This window comes from Symphalangus syndactylus, chromosome 24 (assembly GCF_028878055.3).
Source record: "Symphalangus syndactylus isolate Jambi chromosome 24, NHGRI_mSymSyn1-v2.1_pri, whole genome shotgun sequence".
NCBI classification, from domain to species: Eukaryota; Metazoa; Chordata; class Mammalia; order Primates; family Hylobatidae; genus Symphalangus; species Symphalangus syndactylus.
This window is the reverse complement of record NC_072446.2, coordinates 12727174-12741543: the sequence shown is the minus strand read 5'-3', so window position 1 is coordinate 12741543 and position 14370 is coordinate 12727174. Positions and strand designations below refer to the sequence as shown.

General features: G+C 48.3%; 1 protein-coding gene across 5 annotated transcripts in view; it reads left to right on the top strand.

Annotated features, from left to right (window-relative positions):
- PHACTR3 (phosphatase and actin regulator 3) overlaps window positions 1-14370 on the top strand; it is a 273840-nt gene that overhangs the window by 203863 nt on the left and 55607 nt on the right. The window lies entirely within an intron of this gene.

Sequence of the window (14370 nt, the reverse complement as noted above, 5' to 3'; positions counted from 1 at the left end):
CCTGAGAAACTCCTTGTTGAGGGCTGGGCTCATTGCACAAACTAGCAGGTATGTCTGGGGTGCAGCCTCCAGCCATTTGCAAATTGAGCCTTCTGTGTGCTGGTCCCAGGGTATACAGTCTAGGGTCCCTGAAGCCCTGAAATCAAGTGCAGAAAAGAGTGATTTGCTTTTGTCACATTCTCAACTATGTCCCCAATGCTCCAGAAGTGATAAATCTCTGAGATAAAATGCTGTGGGAAAATTCAATATTGGTCATAGAGAAAGTCTATAAATGTTGCTTTTTTGGGGGGAAAATTACTCACAGTAGGAAAGGCCTGTAAGAGTATTTTGCTTTGCCTGGTGCAGACAATGGTGAATAATGGTTGTTATTTGCTTCTCTCTGCAGTGTGTTGAGTTCAAACCCCATTCCCACTGTCTCGCCTGATACGTTATTTTCGCATCTTCATGGTGTGAAAGCAGAAAAGCAGCAGGCAGCAAATTAATTATTAATCGCAACAACTACTATTTTATTCATTTGATTATCCATTTATTCTCTCTCTCTCCCTCTCCATCTCCGTCTCCCTCTCTTTCCCCTGTTGAGGGAGGTTTGGCAGGCATTGTCTTATCCCATGTGAAAAAGAAAATTTTTGTTATCAAACATTTTTGTGAACTTCAATTCTCTATTAGAATGGAGAATGCATCTGCATCAGAATTTAATTTTCGGAAATGGTGGAGGCCCTATGCCCACATGCACACGCGTGCCCGCACACAAAGGCTTGCACACGGGGTGCCTTCGTGGGTATGCCTGGTCAGTGGTGGGTGAGCAGGGCCTTGCGCGCATTCTCCAGTCATCAAAAGCGAATTTTATGAGAAACAGTCTTTGTGTTGTCACTGCCCCAAGATTTAAGTTTTGAAACCTGTCAAGAAAAAGATGTTTGTGTTTTGTCTTTTCTCTGCGCTGAACCCAAGAGTCATGACCACAGCTGTCTGGTTTGTCACAGTGTCCCGGCTCTGGGCCCAGTAGAAACACGTGAGGAGGGGGAGCGAGGGACTGAGGGGCTGCTATGGGAATCAGGGCTGCAAGGGAAGAACCTACTGATGCAAGAAAGCTGACTTCTCCAGAGCCCCCCAGCTGCCTGTGCTGCTCCTCCTCCTGCAGACAGCTTCTCCCAGGTGTTCATGACAGCAAGGCTGCAGGCTGGGACTCACCACTGTGTCTTACCTGGACCCAAGTAAGCACAGCACAGGCCCTCCACTTCATCCATGCTGGAGTCTTAGTCCCTCTGAGTTGTCATAACAAAATCCCTAGACTGGGTGTCTTATAAACAACAGAAATTCATTCCTCACAGTTCCAGAGACAGGGAAGTCCAAGATCAAGGTTCTGACACGTGGGGTCTGGCGAGGCCCCACTTTCTCATAGATGGTGCCTTCTATGTGTCCTCACTTGGCAGAAGGGGCCACAGAGCTCTCTGAGGCCCCTTTCCTAAGGGCACCAATCCCATTGGTGAGGGTTCCACCTAATGACCTAATCACCTTCCAAGACCCTACCCCCTAAATACTATCACATCGGAGTTAGGCTTCAACATAGGAATTTTCGGGGACACAAACGTCTGGCCCCTGGCATTGGGAATGTCTCAGGGAGGGCTGTCTGTGCAGGGTGGGCCTCCGTCTCTGGGGCTTACTCTATGTAGAGAGACTCGCTGCAGGGTTTGGCCACCCCACTTGCCTCGACATGTTTCTTTCTAGCTCTGTGACCTTGGAAAAGTTTCTTAACCTTTCTGTGTTTCGGTTATACCCCTTGTAAATGGGGGTGACAACAAAGTTCTTATGAAGGTAAACAGGGGTGCTCACCGAAGTATAGCTTTGTCTCATTGTGCTCAGCATTCTGGTTGCCATGGTAATTAGCACTGTCATCCTCATCACTGTGGCTGAGGAGCGTGCAGGAACAGGGAAGAACTGGGCATCCACCGCTCATCAAAATCCTGCCTCACAGGCATGAAGCAAAGTTTAGCTCCCAGTTTGTCAATGTTCCATAGCTGATTTGTGCTTTTCCTCATTCCTCGGCCAGCTCATCACTGAGAGCGTTGATGTCCCTGCCGCTGCCTGGGTACATCTGTTCTCCATCCACATATGCAATTGATGTGTTTGTGTAACTGGCTGTGGTTTTGCTTGCCTGCTTAGCAAGGGACAAGGGCAAGGAGAATTAATCGCTGGGGTCCACGTGCCAGGACAGTCTTGTGGGGACCTTTGGGTCGGTCAGGAGAAACAAGCCCCAAGAAGGCCTCTCGATGGCACCTGCCACAAGCCACCTGTCCCAGACCAGGTTAGGTAACCCACGGCGCCCAGCCTCAGATTACTCTGCCCACTGGGTTGACCCTGGGCAGGTGGTGGCACATCTGGGCCCTGGCTGCCTGTCGGTAGCTCACAGGTGATGTCAGTGACCCCCTTGTCAGGTTGTCCTGGGGGCGGATGAGACAATGCTCATGGAGGGCCTGGCCTGTGTGGGGCACATGGCGCTCACATGGTAGCCCTGCTGCCAAGGTTTTCTGAGGGTGTGTCCCAATGGCAAAAGAAAAAAAATCTGATATTCGTATATTATTTATGATCTATACATTAGAGGTACCATGCTAATATACTGCGTACTTTATAAAATGTACATGCAAGATAGTAATAAAAGGTGACCCAAGAGAGTGACTATGTACATATTGATATGGTCTAGCATAGCCTGCCCCACTGTGTCCTAGGAGCGAGGCCCTAGGAAGTGCATTTCAGCAAGCACAGGGGGGTTCTAGTGCTGGTGCAGGAGTGGAAAAGTAAATACTAGCCCCCACAATCCCATGAGTCAATTCCAGTCAGCTAGGCTGTTCAAGAGCAAAGGGACATGCGGGATTTCCCAGCTTTATAGATTCTTTTTAAAGCTTCTTAAGACACACCCTTGCTATGTATTCAACAAGTACTGTATGTCCCGATCTAGGCCTCAAGGATTCTAAGGAGAAACTAGACACAGTCTCCAACCCTCTAGGAGCTCATGACTGACCTTAAAAACTGATGTTCACCATAAACTCAACAACGCAAAAGAGGGCTGGGTCGGGAGTTGAAATGTGTATTAGTCCAGTTTTCACACTGCTGATAAAAACATACCTGAGACTGGGTAATTTATAAGGAAAAAGAGGTGGTTGTTTTTTTCGTTTTGTTTTTTGTTTTGTTTTTTCTAAGATGGAGTCTTGCTGTGCTGCCCAGGCTGGAGTGTCATGGCACGATCTTGGCTCACTGCAACCTGCACCTTCTGGGTTCAAGCAATTCTCCAGCCCCAGCCTCCCAAGTAGCTGGGATTACAGGTGCATACCACCATGCCTGGCTAATTTTTGTATTTTTAGTAGAGGCAGGGTATCACCATGTTGGCCAGGCTGGTCTCGAACTCCTGACCTCAGGTGATCCACCCACTTCGGCCTCTCAAAGTGCTGGGATTACAGGTGTGAGCCACCACACCCAGCCAGAAAAAGAAGTTTAATGGACTTACAGTTGCACCTGCCTGGGGAGGCCTCACAATCATGGTGGCAGGCAAGAGAGAATGAGAACCAAGCAAAAGGAGTTTTCCCTCATAAAACCACCAGATCTCATGAGACTTATTCACTACCACGAGAAAAGTATGGGGGAAACCACCCCCATGATTCAGTTACCTCCCACCAGGTCCCTCCCACAACACTTGGGAATTATGGGACCTACAATTCAAGATGAGATTTGGGCGGGGACACAGCCAAACCGTATCAAAATCCTAAGACAAATGTGTGACGCCAAGAATGTGGTGACACGGGCATTTGATGACATGGAGAATGTTACACGGAGAGAGGCGACACTCAGGCAGTTCCTGGTATTGTCTAAAGGTAAAGAAAACCCTCTTCGCAGGCTCCAGGACCCTTTCCCCAGTAGACACACTTGAAAAAAGGGAATGCTAAGGTGTTATTTGAATGCCATTTTAAGTGTGGGGAGGGTGTACTGAAAGGCTTCATGCAGTGTATCCTTCTGTAAAGTGAAGAGCCACCTGCAGCGAGTGAGGACTCCCCCACAGTCATCTTCATGGTGACTTCACAAAACAGCAGGCAGCCCCTGCCTTTTCTTGAAAGTTGGGGCTAGAGATTTGAAAGGCTGTGGAAACCCAGCCACTCCCCGCACAGACACCAGATGGCGCTGGAGATGCTTGCTGGGATGCAGGATGCTTGGGAGAACCTGGTCTCAGGGCGACCTGGTGGACATCTTGCAGCGGAGGCAGGTCTGGCCCAGGGTGGTTCTGGCTGAGCACCAAGCAGCAGAGCTATCAGAGTGGAAACGCACAGCCCCAGTGACAATCACCTGAAACAGGGCTGCCCACCCCGCCCCGCCCTTTTTTTTTTTTTTTTTTTTTTTTGAGCTATTACTTCCCATCAAGTACCTTGATAAGCACTTTTCATGCATTTTATTGCCTAAGTCCCTTGACAAGGTGATGAGACAGCTGCTATTACTGCTTTTTTGTGTGTTAACAGTAGAGGAAAGCGAGGCAAAGAGAGGGGATGAAACTTGCCCATTTTGAATCCAGGGCTTTCCAGCTCCACAGCACATGACTGTAGCCCACTGTTCGTCCAACGCGTGAGCACATCATAGGTGCCAGGCACTGCCCTGGGTGCTGTGGATACAGCAATACAAGCCAGGGTCCCAGCCCGCAGGTGCCTACAGCAAGGAGGAGGCAGGATCCCCCAGGAGGTGATTTCAAGATTGGGGCATGAGCACCAGATGGACAAGGCAAAGAATACTCTGTGATTTGTGCATCTGAAAGCAGCCACTCTGGGCCACCCATGTGCTTTTAAAAGCATTGGTAGGAACTGTATCGGTCTCCCCGGGGCCTGGGCCTCTGCACTTTGCAGGCTCCACAAGGGTGAAGGTCAACCTTGTGTGTCTTCTTGGCTGGGCTGTCCCACCCAGCTATTGAAATGCTAGTCTAGGTGTTGCTGTGAAGGTATTTTGTAGATGTGGTTGTCACCTGCAGTCGGTGACTTTAAGGGGCTTTGAGTGGCCCTCTCCAGTCAGTTAAAGGATTGAGAATCAATTGGAGTTTCCCAGAGAAGAGGAAATCTTGCCTCAAGCCTGCAGTATCCGCTGCAGCCGCTGGCCTGCCCTCCAAATCCAGGACTTTACAGCCCCCACGATCGCATGAGTCAATTCCTTAAAATAAATTTCTTAAAGCACACACATATGCACATATATGTGTGTATATATATATAGAATGTGTATGTACATACATGTATATGTATGCATATGTATATGTGTGTGTGGTGTGTGTCTATCCCATTGCTTCTGTGTCTCTGGAGAGCCCTGACCCAAGCACCGGGTGACTCTCAAGAGCTGCCAGGATGGAGAACCAAAGCTTTAAAATGAGGAGTCCTGGTCATCAAGGTAAAGGCTTTCCACATAGGGACGGCTTGAGCCTGGGTGTGGAAGTGAGATGCATGAGGTGCACAGGGTAGCCGTGGTCGTTGCAGAGCCCAATGTAAGATCTAGGGACTGGCCATGGAGAGAGACCTTTATTCACCCTGAAAAGAAAGCTGGAATTCAAAAGACACCAAAGTGTGAAGCCTCTGAGGGTTGTCCCAAGTCACTCACCTCCTGGCTATGTGGCCTTGGGCCACACTGTGGGACGTTGTCATCTGCAAAATAGGAAAACTAAATCCTAGCACCTGCCTCATAGGGCTGTGGGGAGATGACGTGGGAAACGCATTCAAAGGCTACCTGTGGGCCTGGCATATAGCAGGGGCTCATTCAATCTTGGCTGCTCTTGCTGCCATTGGTGGGAAGCGGTGCAGGATCTCCTGCAGCCGAACTGATCTTTCTGGAGCACAGACCTGATGCTGTCTGTCATGATTCAAGCCTTGGAAAGGGCCCCAGGTGGGCTCCAGAGGAAAGATAGGGAGGGGCCATGAGGAGGCCCTGGCAGGAGGGGATGGGGTCTGCAGGGAGTGTCAGAGTCAGCTCCAGCCGCCATAACAGGATACCACAGAGTGGGTGCCTGAAACGACAGATGTTTGTTTTCTTACCGTTCTGGAGGCTGAAAGTCCAAGAACAAGGGGATTTCCGGTGAGGCCTCTGAGTCCTTACAGGGCTGTTCCCCTGTGTGCTGGTTGGTGAGAGTGGGTGGTGAGTACTCTGGCCTCTGTTTCCTCTCCAAGGACACCAGTTCCATCACATCAGGGCCCCCACTCTTGCAACTCCTTTAACCTTAGTTACCTCCTTACAGGCCCTGCCCACAAATACAGTCACACTGTGGGTCAAGCCTTCAACCTGTGAATTCTGGGACAGAGCGGTGGTCCACAGTTGAGTCATAATGTGGGAGACTGAGGCAGAGAAGAGAAATTGGCAGGAGCTGGGGAGTGGGGATGGTGCTGCTGGACTCCGTTCTTGGAGCTGTGGGCCCCTGGCTGAAAGAGAATATGCAGAGGGGAGGAAGCGGGCGATGATTCACCAGCGACCTGAGTTGACTAGAGGGGCCCTGCCCAGCTCCACGCTGACAGGGACCATATAGTCAGTCAAGAGAGTTTATTGAGCACCTCCTGCATGCACTGTGAGGAAAGCCAAGTCACATCCACAGAGGAAGGCCGTGGTCAGCAGCACCAGCATCTGTCCAGTGGGTGTGTCCCTGGCATGTGGCACCAGCACAGCGCGTGAGGTCTGATCCTCAAAGCTGCTTCATTTTGTTTTCCAACGGCCCTCTGCATCCTCTGCTTCTGGTAGAACCCAGGTAGCACTAGACTTTTCTGTTTATTTGTAGGTAGTGAACCGCCACTCAGTCTGAGTCGTAAACACTGTTTGGATTCAGAGGTCAGAATATCCTTCCCCTGTGATGCTCAAACTTCTAAGTCAGTTTGGTGTTTTGCCGGCTCCCTCCTCAACTGAGCCCCTCCGTGGCAGGAGGCCCGGGGTTGGGATCCTCCCCTTTGCCCCGCTCACTCCCCAGCTTCGGCGTGTGTGCCCCCAGGGAGTGCAGGCTAGCCTGGGACCTGGGGGCCTTGGCTGGGCTCTGAGCTCTGTGTGGCCATTCAGTTTGCCCACTTGGGTCCCAGTCTGTGGGGCTGGGACCGGCTGGAGGTTCAATTTCCCTTTAAAAAAGGTCATGGTGATCCCTCTGAGAATTACTTTGAGAAACTGACAACTCAATGGTGTGAGATTGACTGCTCCAAGGCCCTTCTGTGGGGGACGGCGAGGGCTGCTGTGGCCTCCTGCTCCTCTCTCTTTAAGATGAGCAGGTCCATCCGCAGCAGCCCAGGCAGCAGCTCTAGGGGCAGAGCCATCGAGGACCCAGCGGAGCTATCCTGACACTTCAACAGGTCAGGGTGGCCACTGTGCGTGGCATGGCACTTAGCACAGCTGAGCAGTTAAAGGGGCATATGGAGGGCCCTCTGTGCCATTGACGGGTGTCCATGGAATGCTCTCTGTGCAGCTGACAGGTCTCCACAGAGCTCTCTCTGTGCGTTTGACAGGTGTCCATGGAACACTGTCTGTGCAGTTGACAGGTGTTTACAGAAGTCTCTTTCTGTGCAGTTGACGGGTGTCCATGGAGCTCTCTCTGTGCAGTTGACAGGTGTTTACAGAAGTATCTTTCTGTTCAGTTGACGGGTGTCCATGGAACACTCTGTGCAGTTGACGGGTGTCCATGGAGCTCTCTCTGTGCAGTTGACGGGTGTCCATGGAACACTCTCTGTGCAGTTGATGGGTGTCCATGGAACACTCCCTGTGCAGTTGACGGATGTCAATGGAACACTCTCTGTGCAGTTGATGGGTGTCCATGGAACACTCCCTGTGCAGTTGACGGATGTCAATGGAACACTCTCTGTGCAGTTGATGGGTGTCCATGGAACACTCCCTGTGCAGTTGACAGGTGTTTACAGAAGTCTCTTCTGTGTAGTTGACAGGTGTGCATAGAACACTCTCTGTGCATTTGACGGGTGTCCATGGAACACTCTCTGTGCATTTGACGGGTGTCCACGGAACACTCTCTGTGCATTTGACGGGTGTCCATGGAGCACTCTCTGTGCAGCTGACGGGTGTCCATGGAGCTCTCTCTCTGCGTTTGACAGGTGTCCATGGAACACTGTCTGTGCAGTTGACAGGTGTTTACAGAAGTCTCTTTCTGTGCAATTGACGGGTGTCCATGGAGCTCTCTGTGTAGTTAACAGGTATTTACAGAAGTCTCTTGCTGTGCTACTTGTAGAAGTCCTCAACAATGGTGATCTTCATTAATCACTATTTTTTTTTCAGGAAGTATGCAGGACTTTTGCAATCCAACATGCATGTGTTATTTTAAATTTCGTGGCTATGGTGGCAGTGGTGTCAGAGTAAGGGAAATCATGCAGAGTGGAAGCAGGAGGAAACCCTATCACTTGTGCCCTATTCTGTTGCAAAACCATGTCCCAGTGCTGGCCTAGACACAAGGGGTAGGAAAATAGACACCACTTTTTTGTAGAAAGACTGGAGAATAGTGGTCTCCTTGCACTTGACCTGCTATGAAGAGTTGATGTTTACTTCTTGATGAGTATGTAAATTACATCCATGGGCACAGGCGTTCTCACAGAGGATGCCCCATCCAGGCCTGTGATGGAACTGCAGTGCCCTGGCAAGTGCACTGGCTTCCAGGGCGGGGCTGGGGAGGGCACTGAGCTGAGATCCAGGGGAGGAGTAGAGGTGGGAGGGTCTCACAGGCTCAGAAGCTCCAGGGTGGAAGGAAGCCCAGCCTTTGAGGGGACAAAAGGGAAGAAGACAGGCAGAGATCATTCTGGAGAAGCCGGCAGGGGAATGGCCATGTGCAGCCTTGTCTACTATGCCAGTGATCTCACTCTTTATATAAAGAAAATGCACAAGAGGTATGGGGACATTTTTGGGGCTGTTATTGTGCCAACACACAAAAACCCTTGCACAGCAGGAGCCGAGGAGAAGAGAGTTCCCAGTCCCACTCCTTAGTCATCCCTCCTTGGCTGGAGCTGGAGAGGAGAGTCTCCAGTGCCACTCCTTAGTCAGGCGCCCTGGACTAGAACTCAGGCTTTCATACAGAGCCTGACTTTTCCACACCCACTTCCTACTGGTTTACAGCTACTGTATAAAGCAAAGCACTCTCACTTTCCTCTTTCTGACAGGTAGTGATGCTTTTTACAGAAACTAGACTTTATAGAACCCTGGAGGTGTGGAATGGTAGAGATCCACAGGACTGTGTAGTGAAAATGCAACACTAGCTCCCATCTGAAATACACACCCACAGATGCATTTTTTCCATTTTATTTTATTTTTTCCATAAGTTATTGGGGTACAGGTGGTATTTGGTTACAAGAGTAAGTTCTTTAATGGTGATTTGTGAGATCCTGGTGCACCCATCACCCAAGCAGTATACACTGCACCATATTTGTTGTCTTTTATCCCTTGCCCCCTCCCACTCTTTTCCCCAAGTCCCCAATGCCCATTGTATCATTCTTATGCCTTTGCGTCCTCATAGCTTAGCTCCTACACACGAGTGAGAACATACGATGTTTGGTTTTCCATTCCTAAGTTACTTCACTTAGAATAATAGCCTCCAATCTCATCCAGGTCATTGTACAGATGCGTTTTTCTCTAGAGAAAGTTCATCAGCCCAGAAGGCCTGCCTGGGCGCTCCCCTTTCAGACTGAGGGATAGTGACGCTTCCCTTACCCTCTGGCACCCATTGTAGGGTCTGGATGCCCCCCACACCTGGCAGCCCCTCCTCCCCCATTGTTGGCTCCCTCCTCTCATTAACCTCCAACCCTGCTCTCTCCCTGGCTCCCGGGACACCATCCCTGCCTTTTTCCTGCCATCCTGGCCCCTCTTCCCTGACCCGCCCCTAAAGGTGAGCAGGCCTAAGCTTCCTGGCTCCTTCCTTTGCTGGCTCTGGGCTCTCTCTTGAGGCTCCACCTCACATCTGTCTCCATACATGGATCATCGCAAATCTCCATCCCTGGCTCCAGCTCTTTCTGATGCTAAAGCCCCACATGTCCATTTGTCCACTGTCCCTGTAGAGGCCCTGATGCACCCTGAGCTCAGCAGAGCCAAAGCTAACCTTGTCCTCTTTCCCAGGAAACCCGTTCATCTTCCCAGATCCTCATAGTCAGCTAATGTCATCTCCATGTTTCCACATCAAAGCCCAGGCAGTCCCCTCCTCCAACATCACAGCCCACTCATTCAGAAAAGATGTGCCATGATGTAGGGAGAGTTTGCCCTCAAGACCCCCAGAGTCTGGTGTCGGCATCTGTAACAGTGTCACTGTTGTTTCAGAAAACGTCAGGCACTTCTGCCTCTGGCCATGACAAAGCGATGGTAGCTGCCCTCCCACCAAAATCAAATGAGAGACTGGACAAAATGAATGAGAGGACTGTTTTGAGGCATTGAACAGCAACAGTACATGCCTGTTATCCTTGAGAGAGTGGAGACCCCTGGGTTAGCCCATAATTGATCTCCCTGGTTTCTGGGGGAGGCATCTTCCTGCAGGGTGCGGGGAGGTGGCCTCTGAGCAGAGTGGTGATCTCACTGAGATGAGGAGGCAGAGACTGGAGTCTGGGCTACTGAAACAGCTGGAGTTTGTAGGACAGGAAGGAGCTATGTAACGGGTTCTGTGCAGATCCAGTTGGCCGTAGCCTGGGCTATGCCTATGTGCAGAATTCTACAGACTTAGCAGAGATTGCCTGTGGGCATGAGAGCTGAAGGTCAAGGGGTGCTGGGAGATGTTGGGAGTTCAGCTCAGAGTGAAGAGACCTCGATGAATGCAACAGACTGTTGAAATCCCACAAAGACCAAGACTTAGGAGTAAGGGGCATACCTCAAGACTTTGTTCAAAACCAAAATGGACCAGCAGTTATTATAAATATGTTAGAGGTCTTAGAGTGTCAACAAAATGGTGACAATGAATGACCAGATGGAGAATCTTAGCAGAGAAACAGAAACTAAAAGAAAACCAAATGGAAGTTCTAGAATTAAAAGGTACAATATCTGAAAATGTCACTGCTTGTGCAAAACAGACTCCAGGACTGTTCTCACAGAGGGGCTTATAAAGCCAGGACGCAGGCCAGGCTGGGAGGAGTTGGGGAATCCCTGCCACCCTCCTCTTTCCTGGGATTCATTACTCCCTCTACTCAAATGCCAAAGCCTCATGCACATCAATTCATGCAGCCTGAGCCCACCAGGATCCAGGACTGCCAATCCTGGCTTGCAGTTTGTGCTGAGAAATGGCTGCATTAGCAACGTGGAGACATACTTCCTTGTAACTAAGACTTTGTGCATCTCTGTAATTGTGTCCTTAGGATGAATTCCAACATGCAGGCTAATTGAGAAAAAGATATCTCATGGTGAGTTTATTTTAACTCCAAAGCCTCTTTGCCTTATGTTCTTATTGATATACATTTCCTTTTTTTCTCTTTTTTAAAATTTAACTTTAAAGTTCAGGGGTACATGTGCAGGTTTGTTATATAGATAAACTTGTGTCATGAGGGTTTGTTGTACAGATTATTTCATCACCCAGGTATTAATCTTAGTACCCATTAGTTATTTTTCCTGATCCTCTCCCTTCTCCCACCACATTGGCATCCTTTTCTTCTCTGGAGAGTACCTGAGACTGGTTCTAAAAGCAGTAGCCAGCCAGGTGATACAGGGAGAAATGGCCCAAAGAGCTCCTGTCAAAACCTACAATAATCAGAAACTTTGACTCAGGAATTCTCCCCTTTCTAGGGATCAAGCTGACAGAAATATTCATATGCATACAGAGAAATGCAGGAATGAGGACATTTTCTGCAGCTTTGGTTAGAAGTACAAAAACAAACACTAACCGAAGTGTCCATTCATGGTAAGCTGGACCAATAAATGATGGGATTATGTGATATTCACACTGTGGGATTATTAACAGCTATTGAAAGAGCTGGATTAAAATACCCTGCTTTGGAACCAGGACCAGCTGTGGTGTGGAGGAAACAGCATATTGCAAAGTACTGTGCATGGTATGATCCCACTTTTGTAAAACATCAGAATTCAGTGGGAGTCTGTAAATTGTTAATTGTATAGAAATAGGTCTGGAAGTAGATACTACAAAATGTTAGCAGTAGCTTTTTTTAGAGGTGAGATGTGGGCAGAGAAAGGGAGACTATTTTTCCTTAATACTACTGTTAGGCTTAAGTTGTTTGCAATGAGCATACATTATTTTTGTAGCTGAGGAAGAGAACCTAGTTCTTTGGGCTGAGCTGGGAGGCAGTCAGCTCTCTGGTCTCAGGTATGACCTGGGACAACTAATATCTCCATGAACTTTGGTGTTCTTTTCATTAATTCACCAGGGAGGTGAGGGTAGAAGGAGAGCCTGGTGGGCACCTTTCAGCTCCACCATGGTATGAATGTTTGTCCCCTCCAAAACTCATGTCGAAATTTAATTGCCATTATAACAGTATTAAGAGGTGGGACTTCTAAGAGGTGATTGGGCCATGAGAGCTCCACCATCATGGATGGGATTAAGGCTGGTATAAAAGAGTCAGTCTGGCCCTCTCTCAGCCTCTCTTTGCCCTTCTGTTATGTTATGACATAACAAGAAGGCCCCCTGTTATGCTGGTACCTTGCTCTTGGACTTCCCAGCCTCCAAAACTGTGAGCCAATAAATTTCTGTTCAATGTAAATCACCCAGTCTTGGGTATTCTGTTGTAGTAGCATGAAACAAACTAAGATGGGCTCTAATTCTGATGGTCAGAGCAAGCTCCCTGGTAGGTTGAAGGGTGGCTCTGACTGGAACTCCTCATTGGGAAGCAAATCACCCTACAGCCTTGTCCTCTGGGAAGTCCTGACCTCAAGGAGCATTGCCCAGAGGAGTGGCTAGAAGGTCACTTTGGAGAAGCATGCGAGCACTTTTCATATTGATTGTATTTCTATTTATTTTTGCAAACAGGTGCTATACTCATTATACATTGCAAGGGAACTAAAGACTGTGCTATGAAAAGTCTCTCCTACTTCAACCTCTCAACCACCAGATGCCTTCCCCAGAGAGCCCCAGTGCTACTGGTTTCTTATCTGTCCTGTTCGGGCTGTTTTATGCTTACACGATCACAGAGGTATTAATATACATTAAGCTTTTCCATCTTGGAGATTAGGTATCAGGGAGAAGACTGATGTGAGATCTGCCTCCTCTTCTTTGTCCCTTTCCTGTCTTCCCCACTCACCTAGGACTAGAAGGAAGGATTCTGATGACTAGTCTTACAGCCAGGCACCTCTCTTCACTCTAGAGAGGGCAGCTGTTCATGGGATCAAAGTGCCATGTGTGGTTTTCATGGAGTGGGGCTGTCAGGAACAGCTGGGAACAAATGAGGGTTGGAAGCATCAAACAGGTCTCAACTGTTGATGAACATATGGGTTGTTTTTAGCTATTACAAATAAATCTGTGATCAGCATTTTTGTACAAGTCTTTGTGTGGACATATGCTTTCACTTATCTTGGATAAATAGCTAGAAGTGGAATGGCTGAGTCATGTGGTAGGTATTTAACTTTTTAATAACTGGAAAAATGTAAAGTGATCCTGCCATTTAGAGTGGTCCTCTGATATATTCTCACCATCAAGGTATTAGAGTTTCAGTTCCTCCACATCCTCTCCAATACTTGATGTGGTCAATCTTTTTAATTTCATGTAAAGAACTCTGTGCAGATCCAGTTGGCCAAGGGCTGGGCTATGCCTATATGTAGAATTCCACAGACTTAGCAGAGAGTTAGAATTTAATTTTTAATCCTAGTGGGTGTGTTATGGTGTCTCATTATGGTTTTAATTTGCATTTTTCTTTTTCTTTTCTTTGCTTCTTTTTTTTTTTTTTTTTTTGAGACAGAGTCTCACTCTGTCACCCAGGCTGTAGTGTAGTGGCATGATCTCGGCTCACTGCAAGCTCCACCACCTGGGTTCATGCCATTCTCCTGCTTCAGCCTCCCGAGTAGCTGGGACTATAGGTGCCCACCACCACGCCTGGCTAATTTTTTTTTTCTTTTTGTATTTTTAGTAGAGACGGGGTTTCACCGTGTTAGCCAGGATGTTCTTGATCTCCTGACCTCGTGATCTGCCCACCTCCCAAAGTGCTGGGATTACAGGCATTAGCCACTGCACCTGGCCAATTTGCATTTTTCTAATAATTAACGACGTTGAGCATTTTTTCATATACTTATCACCATATCTTTGTTGGGAAAATATCTATTAAAATCTTCTACCCATTTTTCAAAATTAGGTCAATTGATTTTTATATTTGAGAGTTTCATTGGTCTGTCTGTTTTTATGCTGTTTTAGTTATTATACCAAAATATTGTTTGGTACCATGCTGTTTTGGTTACTATAGCTTTGTAGTATATCTATTTATTTTA